This window comes from Camelus dromedarius, chromosome 8 (genome assembly GCF_036321535.1).
Source record: "Camelus dromedarius isolate mCamDro1 chromosome 8, mCamDro1.pat, whole genome shotgun sequence".
Lineage (NCBI taxonomy): Eukaryota > Metazoa > Chordata > Mammalia > Artiodactyla > Camelidae > Camelus > Camelus dromedarius.
This window is the reverse complement of record NC_087443.1, coordinates 77270984-77290336: the sequence shown is the minus strand read 5'-3', so window position 1 is coordinate 77290336 and position 19353 is coordinate 77270984. Positions and strand designations below refer to the sequence as shown.

Genomic DNA, 19353 nt, shown 5'->3' with positions numbered 1-19353 from the left:
GAGTGAGGACAGCATTTCTGAATTATGCATTTATTATGCAGTATCCAGCATTTATGAATTCTTACAAGGGGGCGGTTTCCGTATCAGGGACCACCACACCCGGGTGGTCTGAACCGTGGTCGGATGTGAAGGGGCTGTCCTGTTGTGCGTAGCAGGCTGTTCTGGGGAGGCTTCCCTGTTCCTGGATGCGATCCTCTCTAAGGTCTTACCTGGCTCTGGGATTTAAGACTAGAATTTGTTGCCTCTAGAAGAAAACATATTTTGGACCCATGAATTTACTTTGAGTCAGACCCTTGGGGTCTTCACTCATGTTTGTGTTTGTGGAGTGTATCTGTGTACAGTCCTCTGTAACATGCCCAGCCCTGGAGGTGGATTTTAAAAAGTAAAAAGTCGTTCTTGTGGTGCAGGTGCAGCGGCTGGTCCGTGTGATGGCAATGATGCGCTTCATGTTAGACTTAAATCTCCCCTGAACTTGTAGGTTCAGGTTGGAATAAATTTGGTTTGAAATAAAACGGAACCTAATCTCCTTTAGGCCCTTTCTCTTCCCAGGATTCTGGAGTCTCAAATTCACCCAGTCAGGCTAGGAAAGCATTTGTTAAACAGTAGAACTGTTGACAAATATTTGTGAAACATTTGAGTGCTTCTGGTGCTGAGTGATTTCTTTACCTGCCGTGGTGTCACGCGTCACCTCACTGTGGCCCCACCTTCAAGGTAAGAACGGTCACATCCTAGGTTCATCGGTGCAGAAGCTGAACTGGAGGTGAGGGAGCTTTTCTAGGGCCCCTCGTGGCCTCATTCTGGTGCTCTTCACTGTGGCTTGGTCTCCAGGTTCTCCGAGTTAAAGATCACATTCCGTCCCTGCGCACGTGGAGCTGACCAACTAAACCAATTACAGGCCTGGCCGGTGCCGTCTGCAATGCATGGAGGGTTGTGGGGAGCAGGGGCCTGAGGGGCTGTTACCTGGCTGAATGAATTTTCCCCAGCTTCCTGCCCTGCTCATGGCGTCCCTGATCAATAGCGTTGATGTCTGAAGCTGGTCACTCTTCTTGTGGGTAATTCTTCAGGGCTTGTGGACTCGGTCATATGCACATTTTATGCCTTTCTCTGCTCATTTCGTCTGCAGTCTAGTAGTCTGTGGCCAAGAACTTGACTGGAGCCTGCTGAGTCCGCCTTGCCTTCATCCCGCAGTGCTGCAGGCCCTGGGAAAGGACGGGTTTTGAGCTCCCCCTGGGATTCTCCCAGGTTGATTGGCCACTGGAACTCGGCTTTATGCACTGGACTCCCCAAGAGGGATACCCTATTTCTACATTGAACTTGCATGAGAATGGAGGGTCCACCTTCCTTCCTTTGAAACCCACCTTGGTAGTGTAGCTGTTAATTACGGGCTTAGCTCCTAAATGGCGCCGTTCTGCAGTGATGCTGCGGCCGGGAACCCAGGTAGCAGCTCGCTTTCTGCTCCCTCTCCTGACATAGGAACCCCCATGACTTCACCGTGCAGTTTCCAGATTGGGGGAAATCTACTCTTTGCTGAAAATGGAGGAAAATAGGAAGATGAAAGTAGTACACAATTTTTATGATCTGAAGAACTTATTTTGAAAATCACCATTTATCTTAGCATGGAGAAGTAACTTCCTGTAACACTTGCTGTTTCTGTCTCATGCATGTATGTAGACACTAGAAAATGAACTTCACTGTTTAAAAAATATTTTAAGTTTTATATGTAAGATTTGGATTCTATGTTTTGTATTTGTTTTTCCAATTAACCTGTGTTTCCTAAGTTGTGAAATATTTTTGATTTTTTTTTAAACTAAATAATCTGTTGAGATGCAGGTATCATAATAAATGTAGGTAGAACCTGATAGTTGTTCGTATCAGGAGAGAGTTAACCCAACTGTTTTCTCTTTTGGGGCCACATCTTAGATGGTTTCTTATTTTTATGTAAATCTTGACTCCTGATGACTCCCTAGGGGAACAGTGAAGTGGGGGCTGCAATCTAGCCTTTTAGAGAAGGTGCCCCGTCCTCCTCCCACTGAAGCGGGTGGGGCATTTGTTGCATGGACTCTTCAACATTTTGCTGTCATCCGTGGCTTTAACGTTAAAGATTGTCAGCTTTCAGGTTTCAGTCGCTGTGCTAAGCATCAGGAGACCCTCTGCCTACTGTCTGACCCTGTGCCCTTGGTCAGTCAGGGTGTCAATGGGGAGCCTGAGGAAAAGGAACTTAGACAACACCCCTTCTGTGCCCTCTGCACTATCAGGGCCGAAACCAAGGCCAAGGCGTCCTTTCAAGATGCCCCACTGCTTAGTGGCTGCTATCAGCTGGGCTCTGTTCTTTGGCCAGCCCATCTCTCCTTCCACTCCTGGCAGGTTCCAGAACCTCCCCTTAGAGGCGCGTGTGCCTTGCCTTTCTGGTTCAGTTACTATTTGGAGCTTCTAAGGGCCACCTCCTCGTGTCTCTGATTTGCTTTGTGGGTTTCCACTGCCACTGCCCGGTACGTTGGGCTGAGACATTGGCAACCAGACTTCCCTTTGAGCCGGGCTGATTTTAACGGGGTCCTCCCCCCGGAGAGGGTGCCTCCCAGTCCTCTGGGCATTTCAGAGTTAATAAGGCAGCTTCACAGGGGTGGGGACACAACCAGGCTTCTGTGAACAGGGGGTCAGACTGCCCAGACCAGCTGCCTTCACTTCCCCGGCCAGCTGGGCAGTCTGGGGAGTGGGAACGCGGCCTGAACTCACAGAATGACGTCGTGTATGGGGGCTGCTGCTGTGGATCCACTTTTTTTTCTTTCAAAACTTGGCTCGTCATGTCAGGCCTGATTTGCAGCATCCGCGTAGCGATTTGTTTTCTGTGTTCATTTTTCCAGTTGTTTCCAAGCACAACCTCCCACCCCCACCCCGCCCAGTTTGGCATCCTCTTGCCCTTGTTCATTTCTCCATCACTGGAGCCACTGAGAACAGAGCGTTTCTCCAGGGGGTTGAAGCCCAGCTAATGCTGCAAGGCCAGGCTGCTCCTGGTCACCTGGCCCATCTCAAATCTGCTGGCTCTGGAGGGCACAGAAGTAAAAAGCTGAAAGACAGAAGAGGAATGGACAGATTAATTGACTACATCTGAGACAACACTGAGAAAATATCCTATTTTGTTTTCCTTAAGAAAGTGGCAGAGTTCCAAGACTTCCCTTGCAGTTTTCCGCTGGCTGTCCTTATATTTGAAGACAAGAGTTCTGAAATCTTGGCTGTTGGGCCTTTTCACGTTCTTAAAACTTAAACCCAGCTGAACATATTTAATATTACAAAATTTCCATAAACATTCTCTCTACAAAGACTGTATGTGAAGTTTTTGCCTGGAGGGCATTCTTATTGAAGTTGAAACTCTTGGACGGGGTTGTGGGGGGTAGTAATGAAATGTTGGTTTGACCCTGTCTTGACAGCAGTGTGGCTATATAGGGACATGGAAGGAGTTAGCTTTCAGGGTTTACCCCCCTGAATAAAGGATAATTGTTTCCAAGCTAATTAACACGGCGTGTTTATTATCAGGCAGCACTAGGCGGAATCGACGCCTGGAAAGGGATAATGTGGCTGCGCTGAGGTGAAGGTATCTGAGATCGCGCTGTGTTAATTCTGTCTCATCCAATGTGCAGAGGGTGTTTCCCTCTTCGGGGGATGATCTGGTTTCCTTGGTTTTCCCAATGTGACAGCCAGTCCAGAACTCCACACTGCTTCATGCCTGATGGGCTCAATCTTTCTAGGGGTGAGTTAATAATTAAAGGCTGAGCAGGCATAAAACTCATGGGGAGGGAACGGTGGGAGTCGGGGCCAGGGCCACCATCCCAGGCGATCTGGGTTTCTGCCATCACTGTGTCGGCCTGGGGTCCTGGTTAGGGGCAGATCATACGTGCACATGGGGGTTGGCGGGGTGCCAGGATGGGGAAAGGCTGCATCCCAGGAGCTGCCAGCCCCTCCTAACCCCCTTGTTGCTCAGAGATGCCAGTCTTTGCCCCCTAGCAGCCTCCAAATGTGCAGCTCTCATCTCCCAACCCAGCCTAATGCCAACCTGTGTCTGTTGGGGGTCATTGTGCATCATAGTGGGAGACCTGCTAAGCGTGGCCAGGTGTGAATCAGGAGGGTGAGGGGAAGGGGCCCAGGCTGCTCAGGTGTCCCTGAGCTGCTGCCTGTGGCCCTGAATTAATGCCTGGCATGCTCTGTCCAGGGGTGTCCCTCTCTGGCTAGAAGGACTTCTTGCTGACAGAAGCAATGGGATTTTAGGGGACAGGCATTTGGTTTCTCTGTGGACCTCTGGGTTCCATGTCTACTTGAGGTTTTTCCCTGCCCGCCACCCTTGAACTTACAGTTGTGAGTACTCGCTGTGGATGCATGGGAAAGCCCCTGGTACCCACTTCCCATGCCCTCATGCCCTTACCATGACCCCATCACAGAGCGTCACCCAGATCAGTGCCAGGGGCCAGAGTCTGTGGCAGGAGGGGTGAGTGGGTTGACAGGGGGCTTCCTTGGAGCCAGGCCTGCCCTGGAGCTGAGGCTCAAGTTCCGTGTCTCTGGATCCCTCCTGCAGCAGCCCGTGGGCTCCTTCCGAAGGCTGGTCCCTGCCCTGGGGCTCTTGTTGGCAGCAGAGTGTCCCAAGGTGGGGCCCTGTAGCTGTGGGAGGACTGGCATGAGTCACCTCAGCGTGGCTCAGTTGTAAATTTTATAACAACGGGCGCCCTCTTGAGAGGGCCGGCCAGCAGCAGCCGTGCCAGGAGAACATTTATGAGAGAGAAGGCTGAGTCTCGGGCTGGGTCTGCACCCAGTCCCTTGTCCCTTTTCTGAGCACAGCCTCGCGCAGGACTCTGACCCAGGCGAGGGTGAGGCCACGCTGCTGGCAAAGCACGTGGGTCCCTCCGGGACCTGGTGAGGAGCACTGGACTCTCACACCAGATATGAACCGTTCGTCTCATGGTTTGGGCAGAGATGGGTTTGATGTCAGCAGATGCTGATGACGACAGACTTGTCCTGGAGTCACGTGCCAAGTCTGATGAGGGCTAGCATCCGCGTGCTTGCCGTGTGCAGGCCCGGCGCCCAGCGTCCCGGGTCAGTGCTTTGGAAGGACCCGCTCACCTGCTCCCCTGTGGTGCAGATGCCGTCTGCTCCACCTCAGTGGAGGCAGGGTCCCAGGGTGTTCGTTCGTTCGTCACCTGGCCCTGTGGAGCCTGGATTGATTATTCTCTGTGACATTCTGCTAGCTCCTTTGTCCCTTCCCAGGAGCCGTCGATAGCTGGAAATTCATGATTGCCTAATGGATGATTCTGTGAACTACTTTCCAGGTTTCTTTTGAAGTAGTAAATGTGAATGGGGCTCCCTGGATCCGAGAGGAGCTCAGTGTGAAGGGAGGGTAGGACCATGGAAGATGTGAGCAGGTTCCAGATAAGCCTGGTGCTCTTCTGGTGCCTGGGCTGCCTGCCTCTGCACACAGGTGCCACCTGAGGGCCTCTCTCCTGCTAATAAATGTCCAGGCCAGGCCTCATTTTTGCTCACTGGCCAGCCTGGGGAAGAGGAGGCCGAGGCACTTCCCTTGGAAACAGCAGGTGAAGAGCCCCCCCCCACTGCCCACAGCAGGACAGAGGACAGCATTTTGAAGCCTACATGACCCAGATGTGAGTCCATCAGAGCAAAGAGTACAAATAGGGTTCAGGCCGGCCCCGAGCGATGGTAAGAACTGGCACAGCAACGCTTCAGATGCAAGAAATGAACCAGAGTGAGTGCAAGTAAGTGGGCACTTTGTGATGCCTGCACTGGCGGGCGGGGGCGGTGCTGGGGAGCCCAGGCCACGCTGCCTGTGTGCCTCCCTCCTCTGCCTGCAGTCTGGATGGTGGAGAGCCTCCTGGCCCGGCACAGAGCAGAGCACAGGAGCCGTTCTGAAAGAGGGAGGAGTTCAAGCGGGGGCAGGACTGGTCCTCCTGAAATGAGCCAGGACAGAGCCTCTCAGGCCCCCTCCCAGACCTTTTCAGAGCTCGTCTCATTCAGTTTCAGAAAAGTAGACTTACTAACTGCATAGATCTGAAAGGAAATTTTCACAGCCTGACTTCACATAAGAAGAAAGTAAAACTCCGGGTGGTGGGGACCCTTCTAGGTGATGTGTCCTGAATGATAAGTTTCATCTATGAAAGCGCCAGGACCGTGGCCTCGTCCAGGCTCTGGATGCGGCTGTCGTCTGCGCCCCCACCGCCAGGCTGTGGTGGGGGGCGGGGCTGTGCCCATGTGCACACCCTGCTTATCATCATCGACTATGGGTGCAAGCTGTCTGCCAAGTGGTGCTTACTAGATGCACCCAGGTTGACCACACAGACAAAAATAGAAGCCCCTTGCCTTGGCTGGAAGCAGCCGACTTGGAGCTGACTGGCCTTTACTGGCCCGGTTGCTTGTTGGAACGGCCTTCTTAGGTTCCTGTGGTGGCTGATTTAGAAGCGCTGGTGATTTTAATCAGCTAAGTCACTTCTGTGTCTTGTTGTATACTCCTGGAAGTTCTTAGAGAAATCCTGCCAAGAAAATTTCCCCTGGCAAATCTGCGGGGCACCGCTCCCCGTTCTGCTGTCATCAAGTATCTACTGAAACAAGTGTTTTTGAATTTTTAGCCCTTCTGTAGCTCCAGTCTTTTTAAGTACTTCTTTCCACCTTCAGGTAACAATGGGCACTCACTTTAAAGATTCTGACAGTCTTCCAAGCTTTTTAATGTTCTTAATCCACTAAATAAGCTGTCACTGTTCGCTTAGGCCGTCTGCAGGCTTTTCCAAATTTGTGGCTTGAAATTCCGTACAGTGTCACCTCCTGCAAGGCCTTCTACACAGGCAGAGTTGTCTGTTCCCTGCTCAATTAATTTTACTATGAAGTTATCTCAAGGAAAGAACCTGTACCCATCACTAAGATTACGTAGATGTAACACGTTACCTTTGTCTTCAGACCTTAGTTTAAAAGAATGATACAGACATGCCTCTACAGATGCAGTTAGTTCAATATTTGATTTCCCACGGTGTTCCAGATATGGAGAAATCTGGAGATGAAGAACGTGTGATCAGGACGTTTGAACGTTTAGAGACTTGGAGATGGGCAGAGTATGTTGCAGCCTGGCAGTCAGCAGTGATGGTGTCACAGAAGATAGGAACAGGGTTTTGAAGGGTGGATGAGAGTTTGCTAGGTCAGCTCTCCCTGCCTCCAAAGGATGGTTCCTCGGCTGCAGTAGGTATTTAGTCAACGTGAAGCTGTAATGTGTCATTAGAGGCTTGGGACTGTGCCTCCCTTCCTGGCACTTTAGAGGCTGGAATGTCTCCGTTCTCCCCTGCCCGCCTCGCTCCCTTGAATTGGAAAGCTTGGGGTGAAAGGTGGCGTGGGGGCACAGGGGGAGTGAACTACTTCTTGACTTTGGGTATCTGAGTACCCTGACCCTAGAGGCCACCCTTTCTGTGCTGTCGATTCAGTCGTGACTGTGAAGTGGGAGCCAGCTGATGTCAGAACCTGGCCCCTCCTTATGTTAGAGAGAGGGCCGGAGTATGGTTTTCTTTTCAGTGGTTTGACAAGTCAAGTGCAGCTGGGAAACTGGATACAGTCCTTTCATACATTAAAAGAATATAATAGTCTACCATTTGAATCCTGATTGACTGTAAGGTGGGCTCGGAAGTGGTCAGGGTTGGCTGCAACAGTTCGTTTCCGTGAAGCGTACCTCTCCTTCCTCAAGGGACTCGAGAAAGATGGCCTTAAAACACCACTCTCCAGGTGCATAGCAGCTCCACTGTTGAAAGTGCGTCTGTCCTTCATGGGAAAGGCACAGAAAAGACACCTGGACATGCCTGCCGCCCAGGTGGTTGCCTTTTCTGTCAGTCCCAGGAGGAGTCACTTCTGCGCCCGCCTCTCCTCCAGCTGTGTGTACAGGAAGTGGTTCAGATAACGTGGATGGTGCCACGTATTTCCTCGTCGGTCCACGTATAGTAAAATAAATGTGAGTGCCGTTTAATGCATCACCTCATTTCATATTGCATTTGCCAAGAAAGTGCAATTTTATTGAACATTAGGATTGAATTCTTAACTGAGTAATCAATTTCAGTAGTAAGTTAAAATGCCTTCTATTAATGGACAACTGTGGCCGTTAATCAGAGTTACAGTGGATTAACAGTTGTCAGCATTTATGCTAATAGCACTTATAAACCATGGGCTTATGAATTGCACTTTATAATTCCATATTTCTCAAACAGTTGGTAATACTTTTTGCTTGAAGGCATTGATTGTTCTGTCCCTCTGCTGGCTACTTGGAGATGTAAAGAAGTTAAATGACATTTTCACGGTGATGACACAATATCACCTTCTGGTTTTGCACACTTGGCTTTGTGTCAGAATAGATGGAAAGGGTTCATTTGTTCTGGTCCTCTGCTGTTTAATTTGATCTGGTGTGTGACTAAAGCAAGACAAATAGTATTTTTAATGAAACCATTTAATAACCTCTGGTAGCTTAGAATCGAAGGCACTGGAAAAATGCAATTAAAGGATGGCTAGATGTAAACAACCAAAAAAAAAAAAAATCACTGACCCAATTCATTTTGCTTTCAGGGTTTCATCGCTTTGAATGGTTTTGAACCAATGAAGCTGGATTCTCTTAAAAAGACGGACAGCCCATCGTGTGAACGATAGAGTTTGTGGACAAATTTATATTGGTGAGTTCTTATAAAATATCTCCAGGTAAAAGTTCAGGGTTTCTAAAAAAAAAAAAAAAAAAATCCCCCTTGGAGTGTGTTTTCAATTAACTGATGACTGTGGATCCCGGCAGCCTCTGGGTATTTCACTGGGGCGTCTGATAGTGGGATCATATTGATTGTCTTTCAATTAATTGCATCTGGTTATTTTCATTTATCAAAAGCAAAATACATGTAATTAACCCTGAAGCAGTATAGTTGAGCGTAAAGTGATTGTTGCTGCTGCCATAGAGATAAGTCAACGGAAATTACGCTACTAGGAAACTCGAGTCAGAATGCAGTCGTGTTAGGACTTCTCGACATATTAATTACAAAGAATAAAAGTGAATTAGGGAAGTAGTCTCACACCACCCCGAGTGGCTCGAGTAAAGTGGTAGATGGACGCCGCTGGGAAGGAAGCCGCTCCTGATGACAGCGCGTCTTTAATGGGCGAAGGTTTTGAGAGTTACCAGCCTCTGTGAGGTCTCGCCCGTAGAATGATTTTTGCATGTGGTGTCACGGGTCAGGAGTGTGGGTGTGCGCCGAGGACAGCATTCAGTCGTCTGCGCCCATTTGGAGTACGGTTGAGAAATAGCGATGCCAGTTCCATCCTCCCCCCATAGCAAGGGCTTTGGGGGTCCTGAGTTTAATTTCGGCAAGCCCTTCGCCATTTCCCACAAAACCTCGATCTTACTCAATGTCTCAAAGTGGCAACTTCTCATAAATGATTGATTTTTATCCTGCTTGGGGAAAAAAATGTTTTCTCCTTGAGCTGCCAACGTCATCTTGGAGCTAGAAAAAAAGAGTGTGTGTGAGCTAGTTTCCTCGGTGCTCTTTCCGTCAAACCTCTAGGCTCGTTCCCTGCAGTATTGAGTGGGACAGACCTTCAGGTTTAGAGAAAGGTCAGATTCACCACTGCAGCCTTAGGCCTGGCTTCCCTCAGTGCTGCAGGTGGCTGCCTGGGGGGCCAGGCTGACCCTCGGCCTGAACCCACTCAGCACAGTTGGTTGTGGCCCAGGGAAGGATCTGACCATGTGTTTTCCTCCCTTCTCCCACGGAGGAGGCTTTGTTGCAGACACGGGGGCTGCTGCCCAGGAGCTGGGCCCATGGGTCCTGCTCACCAGCAGGTCACTCTTGGAGGCCTTATTTGTGGATTGCGTAGTTGCACTGATATGTCCACCAGGCCCCTGCCTTTTAAGATGTAATTTGTTGTGAAAGTCCAGAAACATTCCCAAGAGTGATCTAAGAAGTGTTGCCCGACCAAAGGCTGCACCAGAGCGTGCAGTTCACAGAGGGTTATTTATCAGAGAGGACTCTGTAATCTTTGAACACTTCTAAGAATCTTTGCATTGGGGCATGGGTCTATCTATTAGTAAGTCACGATGGCCACTCTTAACCATATACATTCTATTTTGCCCTTTGAGGCCAACTTTTCTTTTCTGGCTCTCATTCTTATAAAAGAAACCTTTTTTTAAAAAAAGAAGAAGCAGCCCCTGTGTGTAGGAATCTGCCTGCCTGAGATTCTCGGGCAGGGATGTTGTACAAGTTCTTTGTGGGCCTGGGGTTGGTAGAGTGTTCGTTCCGGGATTGAGTACTAGGGCTGAAGATGTTTTTAGTGGGTCACAGTGATGAAAACCCCTCAGCACCCCCGACAAGCACCCAGTTCTGTGTCCAAGCACTGGCAGTGCCCCATCCTCGAGTCCTTCTCAGAAAGGAGCCCAAGTTCACCTGCTGGTTGGGGAAGCATCTTGGCTGGATAGCCAGAATTTAGAGAGGGGTGCTTGGTAATTTTATAGGCACTGAGGGTGGAAAACTGTTTCTCTAAAGAGAAAAACATGGAACTGCAGAGTATACGGATGAAATGGACTTTTTCATTTGACTCAACCTAATCATCAAACCACTGCGGGATCCTGTTCATCACTGATCTCCATCTCGGAGAGAGGAACATTGACATTGCATAAGTGCATCCAATATCAGAATGAAATTGCAGCACAATTCCTGATGTCAGGTTTTCCCTGAGCACCTGGCACGCTCAGACAATTGGCCTTGTACGATGGTTCCAAACACTCAACGTGTTTTGGGCATAATTTGGGGTCACAGTTTTTGACAGCACTTTGGAAGAGCTTGAGAGGCTCAGTATGACACTGGCGTTGACCGTAATTGGAGCTTGGCCGTTACCTGGAGGATGCCTCGGGGCGTCTGCGACCACACCCACGTTGACTGTGGCCCTGTTAGCCCGGCTGTTCCCCAGCACCAGGCACCCTGCCAGTAGGTTAACCTTTGTCCCTGACCACCCTTGTGTATATGCACAGGGTGGGGCTCTTACGTGTCCCAGGAGCATGTGTTGGCTCTTGGCTCTGTTCTGTCTCGCTCATCACTGCCTGGTAAGTTGTACCCCACTTTTTTGGTAACTATTCACACAGCCCCACCTGTAGTCAGTACATAGCAACACAAGAGGGGTATCTTGAAATGCAACCCCAGGAAGGGACCCACATGTTGATTTCAATCTGGTGGCTCACCTGTTGAGATCTCTGGTTTAGACTTTGGGGGGGGGGGCAGAAGAGAAGGAAATAGGCCAAAAAAACCCCCAAATTCATGAAAAGTCACAGTCTCAGGATGGCAAACCTGTACGGTGCTAGAACCATTTATACGTCATTTTTGTCCTCTTAGTATATTTGAGTGTGTCCTTGTGTAATTTTTTTTTTGGCGGGGGGAGGAGATAATTAGGCTTATTTGTTTATTTTTAGAGGTAGTACTGGGGACTGAACCCAGCACCCTGTACATGCTAAGCATGTGCCCTACCACTTGAGCTATACCCTCCCCCTCAAGTGCATCCTCATTTAAAAGCATTATATTTCTGTTATTCTAGACCTGACATTCTGGGTTGTGGCCTTTTCTTTTCATAACTTCAGATCAGATATTTTAGCTTTCTCCCCCAGAGAGACTCATTTTGTCCTCACTAATGAGTGACAGCACGCTACATTTCAGTCTGTTGCATTTTGTTCTGTTTTTACTGTCCATTCTGCACGTTGTTACTTGTCACAGTGAAAACTTAATGTGCCCTCTGGTTGGCTGGCTTCTCCTGGAATCGGAGTTAGTTCTCTGATGGTTCAGATGGATCATTGTTCTTCTTGTGCCATTTTGTTAGTAAGCATTAATATTTGCAGCGGTACTGAGTTACCTGGTAATTTTCACAGATGTGTCGGGGGAAAATAAGAGCTTTTGGCTCAATGTCTACAACTAAGTGGAAATACAAATCACAACCCTTAGCTTTTATTCTGTAAAATGATGGTGAAGTGGCAGTGGCTGTGGTTTGGCAAAGACATGACAGCGAATCCGGCTGCCTGCACCCAGAGAAGCTTGTGCACTGTGTTATTTTGACAGATTGTGATAATGATGTGGGAGCTTGACCTGCCTCACAAAGCCACAGAGAAAGGTGATCTGTGGTTCCCCAGGTGCTAGTGACTCAAGGCAGGGCCTTGCGAGGTGTCCTACAGGACCAGGCTATTGTGATCTGAGTGTGGCTTTAGTGGGCCGGCGGGGCTGGGTGAAGTCATCTTTCTAGTCCTTTAAGGCTTCTGCTGCATTTCTGCCAACACAGCTTTCTTCCCCACAAAACAGAAGGGAAAGTATTCCCTCCCTGCAGAAACAGGTGCCTACACCTTGCAGTGGGTCTGACTGCTGATGGTTGAGCAGTGGAGGTACTGGGTCATGGCTACGCTGGTCCGAGTGCACTGGCCTCTGAGCATCCTCTTGCACTCTCAGCCTGCCCTGGTCATCGCTCGTACAGGGTTTCCAGCCAGCCTGCACTGGGGACGTGCGATCCTGCTCCAGTTTTTAGGCTAGAGGCACAGCTGCCAACATCGGAAACCACAACCTAGAGAAAGATACGCTGGGCCTTTCATCTCCAGGGGACCTCTAGATGAGAAACAGCCAGGATGCCGAGGTGGGGGCGGTGGGGAAGATGCTGCTGGAGCCTCAGCCAGCTCTCTGTGGAGGGGGAGGAGGGGCCCAGCTGGAGCTCTGGGTTCTTGGTTCTTGTTTATGTTTATGTTTTATTCCTGAACTGCAGATTCAAGCTCACATAGGAGCCCTTCTCCAGGAGGTGTTGATTCAGCCCTTGTCCTTTCCTCCTGAGAATTTCCAGATCTCAGCACAGCTCCTGGGCAGGACCAGAGAGATCATGCATCCAGTCCACTTGTTCTGTTTTCGCAGTCTGTCCTTGTCCTGGTTACACGGGGCCAAGCCCCTAGCCCCTGAATTCTGCTTGGTCATTTTCTGCTGTGTTAGTGATGCTCCCCACCTCCCACCCCTCAAGACTGCTGGTCCTAATCAAAGTTGAATCACCAGCCACGGTGGCTCGGAACTCTGTCATCCATGTGTCTGGAATAAGCAAGCCTGCCTGGACGTCCTGGGGTTCCTGGCCAGGGAGGGTCTCTACTGAACTGTGTTCCTGCTCGAGGGCCCTGCATGAGGAGGGGATGGGGGGTTCTTGCAGCGCTGTTGGAAAGCAGTGGAGTCGTGGCCCTCTCCTGGCGGGGCCGGGGTTGGGCCATGACTGAGCACATCATCCAGCGTTTCTCTGGCACATACAGGGGTGTGGTCCTCCCTTCCCAAGGTTCTGATGACCTGGGCTAAGATCCCAATTTTCATTAGTAAAAAAATTGATGCTGAGATCATATGCCAACACAGGGGGCCTGCGAGTAGACCTGGGGCTCAGAGACCTACAGTGTCACCCCAGACTCAGGTTTCCCGTTGTCCCTGCTGAAATCCTGCAGTCAGGTGTCTTGCTTTGCCAGTATGCAGGGTCCCTCTGTAGTGATGACTCTGTGGGTGATGGCTCCTGGGGTCCACAGCTCTCTGGAAAGTTTCTGGGCTCATGTGCATGACGGAATCGGCCCCTGCCCCAAGCAAGCACTTGGTCCACGTGAAGGGGGGTGCTGACCGTGGGCTGCTGCTTATCCCCAAGGGTACGGCTGTGTGCAGAGAAAGCCACTCTGTGGCACCCGAACAAGCTGCAGACAGGCATTCCAGCCCCTGGTCACCCCGATGGACAGAGGAACAGCAGCCCAGGTTACAGGACAGCTTATTCTCCTGAGACGGTGGAGCGTATGTGCGTGGGGGGTGGGGGGGGTGGGGGGAGGCGACGGCCTGCGGCAGGGTAGGGGCCGTGCTTGTTGAAGGAAGTGGTATTTCATGTTGACTGTAAGTTTCAGATTGAGGATGTATCAGTCAGTGTGTGAGTGGGTGGGAGCTGAGCTCTCGTGTAAAAATGTTTGGGTCTCAACCAGGCATTCCGGGTGTGATTAACGGGAGAGCAAGAGGTTATTTCTTTGAATAAATATTTTTTGTTGAGCATTTATGTGTTACCGCTGCCACTGTAACTAGCATTTCTAAAATGCACGACACCAATAACATCTTTTTACAACATAGTCTTAGTTTTAGGTCATTTCAGTTGTACTTCCATCTAAGTTTTTGTGGCAGAACGTACCCCACACCTCCCCAGGTTCAAGTGTGAACCTGGCATTGCTTTCAACTTAGCAGCAACTCCCTCACCTTCACATGCTAAGGAAATACTCCGCAGTACAAGAAACAGCCCACGTGATCCTGGGTACTTCCCCTGACTTCTTCATCGTTTAATTTCTGGATCCTGATTCAGTGCATTTTCTAAAGTGAAGCTTTGGGAAATGGCTGAAATTCTGCATCCACGGTGGAGGCTGTGTCCCCGAGCCCGTTGCCTATGGCTTCCCCCTTCCCCAGCATCCATCTAACACCCAACTGAACACATTTGCTTTATTGATTGATTCATTCATTTATTTTTGGCAAACTTGGCAACTCCCACCTGGCCCCATGCTGTTAAAAATAAAGTCGCCTTGGTTAACTGAATGCATTTGCAATTCATTCTTTCCACGTAGCAATTAAGATAATTCCCTTAGACTTGTACCAGTTAAAGATAAATAGGGGAGGTTTTAAAAGAAAATGCTATGTAATTCATCAGTTTTTGTGTGTGGGCAGATGGGTAACACATGAGGGTATCTGCCATGAGCGGAGTCCTGTGTGTGGAGTTAAAATGGGACATTTTTCTTTAGTTCTCTAAAGCAGCAGCCTGATCAGTGACATTTATACATATTTCATGATACGGTTTCTTTAGGCAGAGGGAGCAAACAAATCAATTTCTCAGCAGTATACTGTTTAAAGGAAACAGCAGCAACCTGTGGGTAAGTTGCAGAAGCTGTTAAAATTAATTATATTCGGCAAAAGGATAGAGCATTAGGGGGAAAAATGCTAATGTGCAGGGGTGAAAAACACAAGCCATGGGTGAGTAGCAGTTCCGAGCATCTGATCTCAGTGTTTCATTATTTCCGTTTCTTCAGAAGCGTATGCTGGTCATCCGCAGTGGCTCCCACCCGGGACCCCCGTCCCGTCCTTTCTCCAGGCTGACGGATCGGATGTCCCCGTGAGCTCGCAGTCGGATCCGTTTAGAGCAGCCTTGATTTATCAGACTGTAGCGTGCTGCCTTTTAACAGGAGGCTTGCAGGAGATGAGACCTTGTGCAAAGCTATCTGGTTCCTGTGTCTTGTAACTCAACACTTTGTCTGTGGTCGCCGTCCCTCTTCCGGTTCAGCTATACATTGTTTAACTCAAAGGAAACCTTTGTTGGCCTGGACAGGGTGTAACCTGCAACTCCTTGAAAAATTCAGCTGAAGCAGCGCAGGGCAGCAACCGGATCGGTTTCGTCAGGTCCAGCAGGGAGGCTGTTTGCTGGGTGGTGCTTTCGTTCTGGACACCAGAGCCTCAGAACAGGCCTTTCCCCACCCCCCACCCCCCACCCCACCATGAGGAGGAGACTCATCAGGTCATGGCCACCTGCGTCCTGCCCCTTCTGCAGACGGGAGGCAGGTATCCTTGTCCGCAACTCAGCAATGGAAACATCGTGTCAGAAGCACCGTGGGAGGGTGGGTTCTGTGTCCTGTGAGATATTATTGCCTTGGCCTCATGCATCTCTTAATCAATATTGCTAACCTGCTGGGCTTATCTTTGCCATCATCCCCCACCCCCAACACGGCTTAGTCCTCACATGTATCCCCGAGTGCGGGAGGAGTACCGAGTCATTGTCAGCACAGGGACCCATCACATGTATCCTGAGTGCGGGAGGAGTGCCCAGTCATTGTCAGCACCAGGACCCAAGACTTTTTAGTTCCTTTGATGATGCTGGGCCTTCTAACCCTATCAAGTGAAATGAGACAAAGGTCTCATAAACGGACTCGGATTCAGGAGCGGTGCTCTGCAGAACCTTCCAGAGTGATTAGAAGTCACTGAGGTAGCTCTCTGAGGCACAGGCCATTTCCCACACCCTCGTCATCTCTTTTCATTTTCTATACGTGGTCCGCACGCTAGATGCCACAGGACTGTATTTGAACGAGTGAATCCCAGGACGTGGTGGCTGGGTCCATCCGTGAAGGAGCATCTGTCAGAAGGTGGGGCTGATTTTGCGTGAGCTCGGACTGTTTCCTGCAGACAGAAGGCAAACCAGCATGTTCTGCTACCTGTTTGGAGGAGGTGTATGTGCCCTGAAATAATAAATCCATATTCCTGAGCTTTCCGCAACAGGAGAGCATGTCCCTGCCTCTCCTGCGTGCAGGTGGGGCAGGGAGTTTGAGTTTGGTGTGGCTCCGGCACTCAGCTGTGCTCTCCTGGCATCTGGTGCAGTGCTTGTGGCAGCTTCCTGGGCAAGGAGGGTGTGACTCAGCTGCCTTGATTGCATCTGAGCTGAGATCATGAGGACCCGTGGCCCCGGGTCCCTTGGGCCTGAAGCACAGATGGCACGTGTATCAAATTCTTTCGTGGACCCAGCATGGTGGTTGCTTGCTTTGCCTGCCTTGGAAATTTGGAAGCTGGTATTTTGTGCATGTGTATCTTATGACCTGAGTCCCATGTTTGTTAAAAGCCCTAAATTTGAGAGTACAGTACTCCTGGCTTTTCATAACTCAGTCAGACTCAGTGCCACTTCCTAGTTACAGCAGATGACCTCTAACCCACGACATAGGGTTGCAGCTTCCTCTAAGAAGAAGGATTCCTGCTGACTTGTGCTCTGATCTCCCACGGGCTCAAGCAGCAGCACCACAGAGGCCTGTTTAAGGCCAAAAAGCCTTCTGCTCGCTTGTTTAAACAGAGCAGAGTGATGCGGTGTTAGTCTTTCGTCTGAAATTGCATCGTAACGGGTGTCCCTCCAGAGCCCAGCAGCTTTTTGGCACCTCCTTCTTGTGTTTGCATGGGGAAGGTAAAGATTCCAGTGGCCAGGCCAAAACTTGGCCTTGGTCTTGGTGTTGGGTGTGGGGAGGGGTTCTCAAACCAGGGCCAAGAAATGCTTGCAGGGTGACCTGGGCCACCCCGATGGAGTCAGCCTTGGGCCTGACAAGGCACTAAGCCCCTCTGTGCTTAGTGCTCAGGATCCCGCTCTGCCAAATGGGGGTCAGTAGTAATACTGAGTCTCAAGAGTTGTGGGGGGTCAATGCGGCAATCACCGAGGGGGGCTTAGCAAGTACCTGGTAAGGGCTTAACAGAGAATGACTGCCAGTCATCGTCGTCATCGTCACCATCACAGCATCAGTAAATGAGAGGACAGTTGTTCACTTAGCGAGGAGGGGTGACCCGCCCACAACTGGAGGAGAGCAGAGAGTGTGTCTCTCCAAGGAGGCACCTGTAGCCCGGGCTGTTTGAACGTGTGGGTGGAAGATGCCTGGGAACTCTAGACTTCCTTGTTCCTGGCAGTTCTGTTGTGTTTTCCTCCTGGGATGCTGGGAGTGGAACGAGCCGCCTTTTCCCATCAACCCAGTAATGATCTGTCTTCATCAAGGGGTGAAGGTGTGGGATTTCCTGAAGCCTTTCCCATATGTTGCAGAGTGAGTTTGAGTTGTTACTTAATTTCCTGAGGTTGAGCGGATCCGGAGCCACAGCAGAGGTGAGGTGCTGGCATCAGGGTACCGTGCCCAGGTGTGACTGGCTGCCTGGATTCCTGTCTAATGATGTGCGTCCTTGTGGGAGCAGGTCCCCTCTTTCCTGTCGATGCCTCAGATCTCTGCAGTTTGCCTGAACATGAGGTGTGACCAGCGGGGCCGAGGCTGACTGGGCCCCCATCTCTGCCCAGCGGTGACCGGGTCAGCCGTGGAGAGGACAAGCACATGGGGCTTTATCCAGAGAGCTGCGCTGGGAGAGGCCGCTTAGCACGGCCACTTCACATGAAAGGCTGTTAGATTCAGGTCACCGGGTTTGGACTCTTGCATTTTATGGCAAAGTCTAAAAATGCAGATTTGTAACAACCAATGTTAATGAATTCAGACTGTTTGAATTTCACACTGAATAATGGCTGGAGTTATCAGAGCCAGGGGCTTATGAGATCCCTGGATCAGGGTAATCTTTTCTCAAAATTCAATTGATAGCATGATGTAATATCACATTACTTTTATTAACAGTCCTGGCCATAAAAGAAACATGCCTCTTATTTAGAAGAATTTGGTAAAAATAGTAGTAATAAGAAGACAATTTGGAATATGTAATATATTCAGTATATTTCAAAATGCCACCTCATTTAAAATGCAATGTTGTGCCCATGGATACTGAATGCAATACCTCTGTACCCTAGGGCTTCCTTTTTTACATTAAAAATATTCTATTTAAATGCAGATTTTGATTTGCAACCTAGGAAGAGAATTCAGGAACTATAGGAAGAAGGACAACCCTGCATCTATTAAATCAATTTTGGTTTCTTATTATTCATGCACGTGTTCCGTCAGTCCTTTTAGCCCCCGACTCTCCTCCCCCAAAGGGTAATTCCTGAACATACAAGTAAGGAAAATGCATAAAGTTTCAGAGGATAATAATGTTATACCTTTGTCTGTCTTAGAATTTTCCTCCACACACATCCCACTATAGCCAAGCTGGAGAAACATAAAAGGCTCCCAGATTTCATCACAGGGCGGAAGCTTGAGGATTCCTCCCTTTAAACTGAGCTAATTGCCCCAGAAGGAGATGAATGCACATCCTAGAACTCTATTAAAATGTATACACATTGCTGATACCTAAACTGTTTTAATTTTAGAATTTATTGCCGCTCCTCCTGTGTGTGTGCACGTGTATTTATTCCCCCGAATTCCAGCCTTCCATTGCTTTTCCACCTATATTTCGAGCACCTTACCCGGGAAACAGATGGAAAGGCCATACTGCTGGGTGCACATCTCAGGAGGATGTTAGGCTTCCCTTCTCAGTGCAGAAGTGACTTGTTTGATGTTGAGCTTCAGTTACCAAAGAGATGGATTTATAGCTTTTGACGTTCTGCTCTTAGAATTAATTAGGTGGCTAATCGTTATAAATACCATTTTCTTTTGCTGTTGTCTCCATTTAATAGAGCATCTCCTGCTATATGCACTTGTCAGTTTCAAACTGAGCCTTGTGTTTTGGCTTTTATGCTCTGTCAAGGGAAAATGAAAGTAAATTCTTTATAATATGCTAATTGATCTATTTGGGAATTTTTAGATATAGACAACATCTGTGCTTGCCAGTAACACAGTTAATAGCTTCCGTTCTTCAACATAAGGAAAGGTTTTCACTCTGTGACCTTACTGAGTCATACTGTGTCTTCCCCAGGGTT

General features: G+C 49.3%; 1 protein-coding gene across 3 annotated transcripts in view; it reads left to right on the top strand.

The window, feature by feature from the left end:
• The window catches only part of CTBP2 (C-terminal binding protein 2), a 155165-nt gene that overhangs the window by 39023 nt on the left and 96789 nt on the right, over positions 1-19353 (top strand). For all 3 annotated transcript variants that reach the window (XM_064488521.1, XM_064488520.1, XM_031461964.2), the window contains one exon: positions 8584-8687. The gene's annotated coding sequence lies outside the window, so the exon portion shown is untranslated. The remainder of the gene's footprint in view (positions 1-8583; positions 8688-19353) is intronic.